A 10211-nucleotide genomic window follows, 5' to 3' on the forward strand; every position below is an offset into this window, starting at 1 on the left:
AACATACTTTAAAATAAACAAATTATATGGTAATTAAACGTATTTATATTGAAAGTTATCAAACTTCTACTCTACTATACATGAGAACCAAATAATTTTATTTTTAATGCTAACTGTTTTACCTTTCAACCTAATATACTTAATTTATCAATTTAATTATATTCCTCCATATAAAACATTATTTTTTTAATTATACAACCTTTTGAATTGCTAATCTAATACACTTAATTTGGTAATTTAAATAAATAAAAAAAAATATCAAAATGAAATAAAATGTTCAACTAAACAAATGTTAAAAGACTATTCTTTTTTAATTACTAATAATATTAAACGCATTGTTAACTATATAACTTAATTTGATATTTCAAATCAATAAAAAAGTTATCCAAATAATTATTTTATTATGATGATTTTTTTCAAATAAGTATATTATGTTAATAAAGAACAAAACATTCTATTAAAAAGTATAATACATTACAATGAAACATCATTTAATATTTAAAATAATCATTGTGATCGAAATTCAAAAACCATCAAAGAATTTATTTTAAGCCAACTAACCATAAAGTTATGTGTTATACATGTATATTTTATGGGATGGTGATGTTACCTATTAGTCACGATAAGATCATAATGTTACATAGGGCCACCCCGCTAATTAGAGACCATGGTGGCAAACCCAATGTCTTCAATTTTTTTTTTTCTCGGTTGTATGACTCGAACGAATATCACTACCAAATCTAATAGATATGTAAAATAATCAATTTACTAAGCTATAACACCCAAATATATATATATATATATATATATATATATATAAACAATATGAACTTAATAGAAAGGGAGTTGATACTTCCAATTTTTTATTTTATGCGTCCACTTAAAATTAAAATGTTATGATATTTTTGCCCTTATTGCTAATTTAATGTGAAAGAGATAAATGGGTTATATTTGCTCCTTATCTTCGCCGGAAAACACCATCACAACCACCATTGTAACCCCATGTTCTAACATTGAGATATGCACGACCCTATTTCTTGTTCACTCTTTCATCCAATCGTCTTCTACATTCCACCAACTGCCATCAAACACTCGTCACCCCATCAACCAACAGCTGATAGCCGACGATAAGTTCATCATCTTCTCCCAAGAACACTGTCATCACCAACACAATCATCTCACGCCACACGCCATTCCCACGCAGCCTCCATCGTCTTCTTGACCGACCCAGTTGAACATAACTTTCATCATACACATGAACAATCATCACAATTCCACTTCAGGCCATTACCATCATCATCGCCACCCATGCTCCCTCTTCATTGGCTTCACCTTCACCAACACCATCACACCTGCAACAAGCAACCAAATCACCATGTACAACCCCCTTTGTTTTTCTGATAATCACCATACATGTATGTTTATTTGATTGAAATGATTATGAACAAAATCACATCTTATATATAAGAGATAATATAGTGATTATATATAATCAGTTTGTATTTATCCATTTCAGCCTCTGGTGATTCAAAGTTATCAGATAATAGCAATGCCAACAGTAGAATTGTTGGTGCTTTCACCAGTGTTATTACAAGTCTGAAAGTATTCAAATTTGCTGATTTAAAAAAGGCTAAAAGAAAGTTTAGTTAAGATTTGGGTATAGATTATTTCGGATTCAGTCCATTCACGCCATCCAGAAACGAAGCAGAGATTAGGATAGAAACCTGCACACACAGTTGGAGCATCGATTGGGGATGGGTCTCGGTTTTACTGAACGTGTATCTAGGGATCGATTTAGAACGGGGACCGATTACGAAGGAGGGTTGGCGACTTGGAAGAAGTGATCGGAGTTTCTTGTATGACGACTAGGGTTAATGAAGAAAACGACGTTTGGTATATTTTCAATTTTTTTGTATTTTTGAAAATTAAAAAGAAGGACAAAAATATCAAAATAATATGATATCAAGTGGATGAATAAATTACTCGAGTGGAGTGGAGATATCATGACCCTAATAGAAATACTATTCATTATAAAAGGAATATCTAAATCATTTAACAAAATACTATTTGTTTCATAATCATTCCTAACATTTGAAATTGTCTAAAAACACCCACTCAATGAAAGGCTTATTGAATAATAAAACCAAACAATTGTCCCATTTCAAAACATGATCATGAGCCCTGAGCAATCACCCTGAGACCTTGATCTTTGCCTTAATAGAGATTATTGAAAAGCGGTTAACAATAATGGGTAATCAAAATGCTTAGTGAGCTCACAACCTAGACAAATAATTATGCATGTTCAGGTTGTATAACACTTTGCCTTTTTTTTTTTTTTGCATTCAACCACTACACCGCTATTGCTAGTGTTGGTCATCTACTCATCTGAGGGCCAGGACTGTGACTTACCAAGACTTCGCAACTACTTAGCATCTCGTGTTTGATGGAGGGAATGACCCGATTACCAACTGTTAAGATTTAAGCAGTCATGAACATAATGACAAGTTCCTTATAGTTTAGGGACCATAAGTGTAAATTAACATGTTTGGTAGAATTCAAGGATGACAAACTCACATTTGTTCAATTACATAAATATATGGTGTTTGTGCATTTATAGCATGGTCATAAACATCAAAATTGTGGCTTTATACTTTCATATATGTATGAACACGAATCAGGCGGATCTCATGTGTATAAATATGTTCTCTACAAGCCGGTAATAAACACACCACAACACAGAGCATAGATTCACAAATAATAAAAAGTGAGGTAGTTTCTTTTGCACCGATCCGTATTTTTTGTAGACAAAAATATGAGTGATACCTTACAAAAGGATTGAGGTTTATTACATCAACATCTCTTGGTGTAGTCAGGTTTTCATTGGAAAAGAACATTGCTAACAACATTGTCAATGAAAGAAGAATGTTTTGGATGCTGGAGGAGTTGTCTAAAATGTATGAAAACCCTCAACAACGAACAAAAATTTCTTGATTATACAGTTTGTAAGTTCGTAGATGAAGGAGGGTAGCTCGTTGACTAATCATGTTAAAAAATTTAATTCATCTCAAGGTTGATTTCATTTGAGGATGAAGTCATGGCATTGCTATTATTATCATCCTTGCCGGATAGTTGGTTTGATACTAGAACCACAATTACCAGTCCAATTGGAGGGAAAGTCATTTTAGCAGATAACAACAGTTTGGATATTATTGATGTTGGGGATGTAGTCCTCAAGATTGTTGGATTAGGTGTATAAGCCCATAACTATAATTGGTATATACTTGAGTTGATAGTAGCATAGTCCTTTTGGGTTGCTCTCAAAACTAGCAACTAGACAGGATGATTTTTGGAGAGAGAGGTTGATTTATTATTTGATTAATAAATTGAAATAAATTAAAATTAAATGGTTAAAATTTATCCCTATAGCAAGGCTAGAATGAGTAAATGATTCTTATAGAAAGAATAAATTAAATGGATAACCATACACAAGCAAGACTTATAGTAAAAGGATTTTCTCATACTCATATCATTGACTATGGTCCTCATCATACTCATGACATTGACTTGACTGTAATCAAACCTTTTTCACAAGTAGCTATGATTAGATCAACAATGATATTATTTGCTATAAATTCATATTCTTAATATGACATATAGTAAACGGATTTCAAGAAAGACCACTTTTCTTAATAGACATCTACTGGAAGATATCCATATAGATTAGCATGGAGGTTTTCCTAATCCAAGTTGTCCTAACAAAATGTATAGAGCTTGAGATGTTGGATTAGGTGTCTAAGCCCATAACTATTTTGGTATGTACTTGACCCGATTATAAGCATGGTCCTTTTGGGTTGTCTTCACCATAGGAACTGATAGGATGAATTATGGAGAAAGCGGATTAATTATGATTTATTAATATATTATAAGAATAATATATTAATTGAGAAATCATATTATTTAATTAGTATTGATCAAAAATTAATTTGGTGATCAAAAGAGACTGATTAAATTAATGGGAATTGATTATGTAAATTAGTAATATTTATAGTTTGGGCTCATGGACCTTATTGGTATGAGGTGGACGAAATCTTTATGAGATTCCACAAAGATTTCGTCCAAGGATTTTCCATTAAGGAGTCCATATGTTGATTAAGGCCTATACAAGGGAATTAGGGTTTCAAAGTTGATAACCCTAGAAGCCGTAACTATAAAAGGAACCCTAAGGCTCCTAAAATCGCCCCCATGCCTTCTTAGAGTACCTCGGACGATTTTAAAGCTCTCTCATCTCTCTCTTGTTCTTCCTTGTTGTTAGTGGTGTTTGTGACTCCATTAGAGGTGCAACATTTGAGGCACTAGGCTTTCAGAATTGAAGATCAAGAAGGATAGTGATTGTTATTGCTACATAACAATCAAGGTAATGTTTCTAACCCTAGCATATGTGATTTTCGGAATTGTATGCTAGTCATTAGGATTTATTGCTTTGGTATTCAATGTTGTATGTTCAAATTAGAAAAACCTAGATTAAAGAAATTAAGGTTGCATGTAAACCACATGAATGATGTTATGCTCATAATCCATCAGTGATATCAGAGCCTAGGTCGTTTATCTAGTTGAATAAATGCAAAAGTGAACTGCCAAAGGATCAAAAAGTCAAATTTTTGTTATCTGTGAAGCCGACTTGGTGAGTCCATCAGTGGACTCAACGAGTTGCATGAGCTCAACGAGTCCCACAGTGGACTCAATGAGTCCAGGGTGCCATTGGCCAGGATTTTCGATTTTTTTAGCAGTTTTTTATAGGGATAATTACCAAAACTCATTTTCCTTGCCTAAAATCGTTTTTTCATGATTGGTATGTTTATCCTTATAAAAAATTAGTGGATTTGGTTAAATATGGATTATTATGATTCAAATATTTGACCTAGTAAGTTTGAAAAGTTTCAATTTACACCCTTTGGGTATTACAGTTTAAATTTGAACTTAAAAGTTATAGTAATTGAAATTTATATAGTTAAAACCTAATTGTTAGAACAAAGTTCTTTCAGGATCATTTGATTCTATGCATACAAACAATTAAGAACGTAAATATAAACACGAATATGGCTTTGAATATGTCGTATGATTAATACTTCAACGCCTTAGAAGAGCTTGACTAAGAACTTCGACTGTAGAGGGGTTTAGGGTTACAAAAGCTTAATCGTAATAAAAGATGTGACAATATAAGGCATACATGCAAGCATATATATAGTATAACCCTACAAGATAATCACGGATGGACAGACCAAATCTGGATACAATACAAAAAGCCCATGACGCAACACAAATAGACTCTACTTCGGTTGAGCAGCAGAAGACTTCTTGACCATTTTAAATAGCTTGGGTATAATGGCCAAAAGATGATGACGAAAAGTGATATACCCCTGAAGCATGTCGGTGAAGTTCTTCTTATCTGCTTCGGAGTTCTGCTTGCACCGATGAATTATGTTGATAATGTGCTCTAAGTAGTCCATTGAGAAGAGATGTTTATCCACAAGAGCGAACAAAAATTTATGCCCTTCACCTTTAGTAAACATCACAGTAAGATGTTTTGAATCAATCTGGCCAATCTTCGTCTTATTTACATCTCATGGTTTCGGTGTCGACTTAACAATCACCTTTTTCTTCATCACCTTCGTAATCTCCTGATCCATATCCGCAACCTCATAAACGTATGGAGCTAACATCCTCTTCAAATGTTCTATAATCATCTCATATTCCCATGAATTGGTGAGAAGGATGTTGAACCAAATAATCCAATCGTGAGGATTAAGATTTGGAAGATCTGCTAAAAAAATCATTGACACCGAATTTGCAGACCCTCGAGTGATTTTGAAATTCACGTTCACAAATTTTCCAGCAGGTGTCGGTTTCAATACCTTAACATCTATAATATTTTATGCACTCCATGTTAGGTATTGAGGTTGCCCATAACTAAGATAAAAATCGATAAGCTCTCGATCAACCTTCGGATGAGGGAAAGGAACCTCGACAGTCCAATCAAGGAAATGAAACGTAAATGCTTTTCTTGTGATCGACATGTTGAACTGCGAGTCCTTAGAGTTGTCACAATCGAACAAAGCAACAAGTTATCACTTGGTGGATTAATGTCTCTTTATTCCACAAGGGAAACAAGGCCTTTTTGCAGTTTAAGGCTTCTTCTTTGTCCTTGTTTCTCCTTTCCCTCTCCTATGATTCCTTGGCAATTTTTAAATTCTCATCTATCTCTCTATCTCTTTTCTTCCTCTTGAGAGAATCAGCAATTGTTTCCTCAATCTTGTCGTCACTGTTATCTTTAACAATTTTAACCTTTTCTTTGGAACCAGAACCTGAAGCTACATTATCCTTCAATTAGGTTTTTACATGATGGGCACCCTCTCCCCCTTGTTTCAGACCAACAAACTTCTCCGAAACACCCTTCATTTCATGCATCAGGGCAAGGGTGGGAAGCAATTTGGTGGTTAGATGGTTGTGAATGGTAATAGTCAATATTGAATCATGAGCACCAAGTATGTTGGTGAGCATATCCTTTACTTCCCCTACACAGCTTCTAAACACAACTCTCTTTGCCTTTAATAATGCAATCTCCTTCTCGTCTTGATCAAGTTGAACTTTCTGAACTTCAATGGTAGAGGATTGACGAGCAATGTCTTATTTTAAAGCACTCTCTGTTGCAATATCTGTACGAAGAGAGTCCAGCCGAGAGGAAACTGAACTGAGAAGAGAGATGTTTTCAGCTTGAATGGAGGACCAAACAGCCTCAAATTTCGTTTGTTCTTCCTGTAGGGATTTGGAAAGAGAATCCACTGAGGCTTGCACTTTGGCGGCATTTGTATCGGCATGCCCTTTAAGAGAGTCCAAGAAAAATCTGAGTTGTATGAACACATCAGCAGAGGCCTTCCTGTAAGTGGAAGTAGACTCATTGATTGCTTTGGTGGATTTGTCAATTGAGTCTGTGTATTGCCCAATAGTTGTCTCTACAAAAACCTTTAGGACAACACCACCGTAAGCCTTGTTATCGGTAAGCAGTTTGTCCAATTTTTCATTGATACTCTCCAAGTGTTGGCTTGTGATTGGAGTTTCATCATCATCATCGGTGGTAAGGTGGTAAGGACTGAAGTATATGGAGTCATACTCATCATTAGCACCACCGAGAGTGGCACCAGAGTCGGTTGAGTGTGTTGGAGATAGAGGTTTAGTAATGATTGGAGGTTCGATTTCAGTAGATGCCCCCGTATCAGATACGTTGACCCTAACTGTTGGTTCAGGGATAGTAGTGGTAGTGGATTGGGAAATTATAGGAGTTGGTAAGGTGGTTGTAGGAATAGAAACTGAAGAAACTGGTGGTGGTGGTGGAAAAGAAGTTGTGGGTGGTGAAGTGGTAACAACCAAAACTGTAACTTTCGGTTTCGGTGATGGAGGTGGGGTTGGAATTTTGTGAGATGGAGATTCGGTTGGAGTAGGAGATCTAGGTGGACTATTACATCGTGGAGATCCCTGATGAGTTTCCTCTTCTTCATCATCCTCTGGATTGTCAGAACTAGGAGGAGTTGAATTTCTAGATCTCTTCGCCATCTTCTTGATTTTCTTTGGCTTAGAAGAGGCCTCTTTCTCCGACTTTCGCTTCTTTGATTTTGAAGGCTTAGGTTGATCCTCCTCGGTTGTCTCCTTCTTCATTGTTACCCTTTTTCCTCGGTTACTTGGCTTGTCAACTGCATCCAAGGCAGCCTGTTGCTCCGGAGAAAGCACTCTTGGCTCCTTGGGAGGAAGTTTTCGATAATCAGCCATCACCCGACTTTCGGCTGTAACACTCCGATACATGGTCTCCGGAATTGAGACATAATGTAGAAACTTCGTTGGATCATAAATAATTATCTTATTTGTATGAAACATCGCAATGGACGCGATTAAGGCATCTTTCATCACCGGAATGTCTAGAGTATCGATAGCCCTCCTTGTAATGAGTGTCGAAAACCTTCCGCAAGAAATTTCGGAGTGACGAGTGGAAGCATTGAGGCTCTGCACAACCTGAGACCAGTTTATGGACCCATAATCAAGGTTTAGACCATTGTAAAGACCATAGAAAATGGTCAGAAATCCTTTGCTAGTGCCATCAGATCCAACACTTCGTTCCGCCAAGCTTTTAATAAGAAGAGTGAGAAGACCGTTCCATTGAGATAGTAGACACGACTTCTTGACCTTGGTAATGGTGGTCAGCATATCAGTGTATCCCATTTCATAAAGCATCGAGAAAAGTTGTGCTGTAGTAATGAAGTCGGGTGAGATAACGGAAGAATCCACAACAAGATGTAGCAAAGAGCGAAACCTCCCTTTTGAAATAGAGGCCTTTTGGATTGGATTTGAAAGTAAATGCGTTATTTGTTCTTGTCGTATGTTGCAGAAGAGTAGACTTGAGACAACAGAGACATAGGAATAGCTTCGAATTGGGTTAGAGCAAGAACCAATGGAGAATACTTCAAACACTCAACAACTTGTAACATGTAGGAATCATACAGGAACGGATTCAGTTCTATGATCATGTTCTGATTTTTCTTGATGGAAAGAAACGCCAATGAAGTAGTCTGATCATGTGCGGAAGAAGAAGTCACCATTTTTGATCGAAGGAAGAAGATGAACAGTTTAAAGCGCCTTTACAGTTGAGAAACTTTGATGCTGGTAGAAGACAAAGAATCGTCGAAACCCTTTATATACCGTTGCCAGGAGAAAGAAAAATTGTGACGATAATGACGTGATCACAAAAACGTTGCCTGAAAAAGCACGATTTGACATGTTGGGTGCTCCTAGGTATGCGGCAGCACGCGTGCGTATAGGGACCGTTCAAATTCATGCGCCCAAAAGGATTTCCTCAATCAGCATTTGAAATAGAACTTGCCATACGAACTTAAATTGCCCTTGTTTCACTAGAGGACAAATAAAACTCAAACATACCATCATCAGAATGTTGGAAAATTAACAATTTCCGTGCATTAGAGTGACAAAAGATAAAGTAATAAAGAAAATGTATATGGGATGTGAGTGATGTCTTATTATCAGACAGAAAGGAGGGGATTCTGGGCAAGAATTGCTTCCTTCAAAGTCAGGAATGACTTGAAGTGCTTGTGTGATTTCCCGAGAATACGATCAAGTGTTTGTAAATAAACATTGAAAGGCTTCTTTTCATGACATAGGCTTAAGGCGGCTTATCTTCAACCGAACATTGATTCTTAATATAAGACCGAGTATTGGAAGAAGTACTTGTGAGACCTATGTGGTCTGTTGAACAAGGTAGGTTATATTTTATAATAACAAAGGAGTTTATAGAAATCTCAAAAACAAAAATAAATTAGATCTTTAAGGGAAGAAAAGTCTTGGTTTTAGACGAATTCATTAAAAACCTCACAAAAAAAGAGATTTTAGTAGGTAACAAGTAAGATCTTGAATATAGAAATTCACCTATCAATTCATTATATGTGTTGTATTTTGGGTTTCACTCAGCACGTGCTATTCGTATCTAAGATCATAAACACAGATTTGTTGTAACCATAAACCTCAATGGTAAGAACCGAGAGTCTCAAGGGTTACAGTTGTGAATCGATAGTAGATGGAGAATAGTATAACGATGGTGAAAGAACCAAAAGTACCTTCTGCTATAAAACATGACAAAGCAGAGAAACTCTTAACTCATATGAGAAGAGTAAGGTAGCTCTAGACCGAGTGGATAAGAACAGCCTGATTGGGAGGAAACAATAGGTATTGATCGAATCATTAAGGCCTTGCTCTAAGTCTTGGAGGCTTAGGTCAACAAGTAGCAGCATGCTTCTAGGGACCCTTAAGTAGTTCATAAAATAAGCATCATACCTGCCCCAGCTCCGAACTCTGTTGTACTTTTATTCTTGAAACCTATTGAAAAGAATGAACAAACACACACCACACAAACAACACAAAACTTAACAAAAAATATTTTTGGATTTTTAAGGTTTTCTGAAAAAAATAGATTTTTGAAGATTTCTAGAAAATAAAATAAAAATAAAAAAACAGAAAATAATAGAGATATACATAATATCCAACCGAAACCTTAGTGTTATTGACTGAAGCGAAACATACCAAGTGATCGGTTCATTTTGGTTCCGTAAAATTCTAGATCCGAAATAGACCGAGCGATCGGTTCATTTCGGTTC

This window comes from Lactuca saligna, chromosome 7 (genome assembly GCF_052625555.1).
Source record: "Lactuca saligna cultivar CGN05327 chromosome 7, ASM5262555v1, whole genome shotgun sequence".
In the NCBI taxonomy this organism is placed as follows: domain Eukaryota; kingdom Viridiplantae; phylum Streptophyta; class Magnoliopsida; order Asterales; family Asteraceae; genus Lactuca; species Lactuca saligna.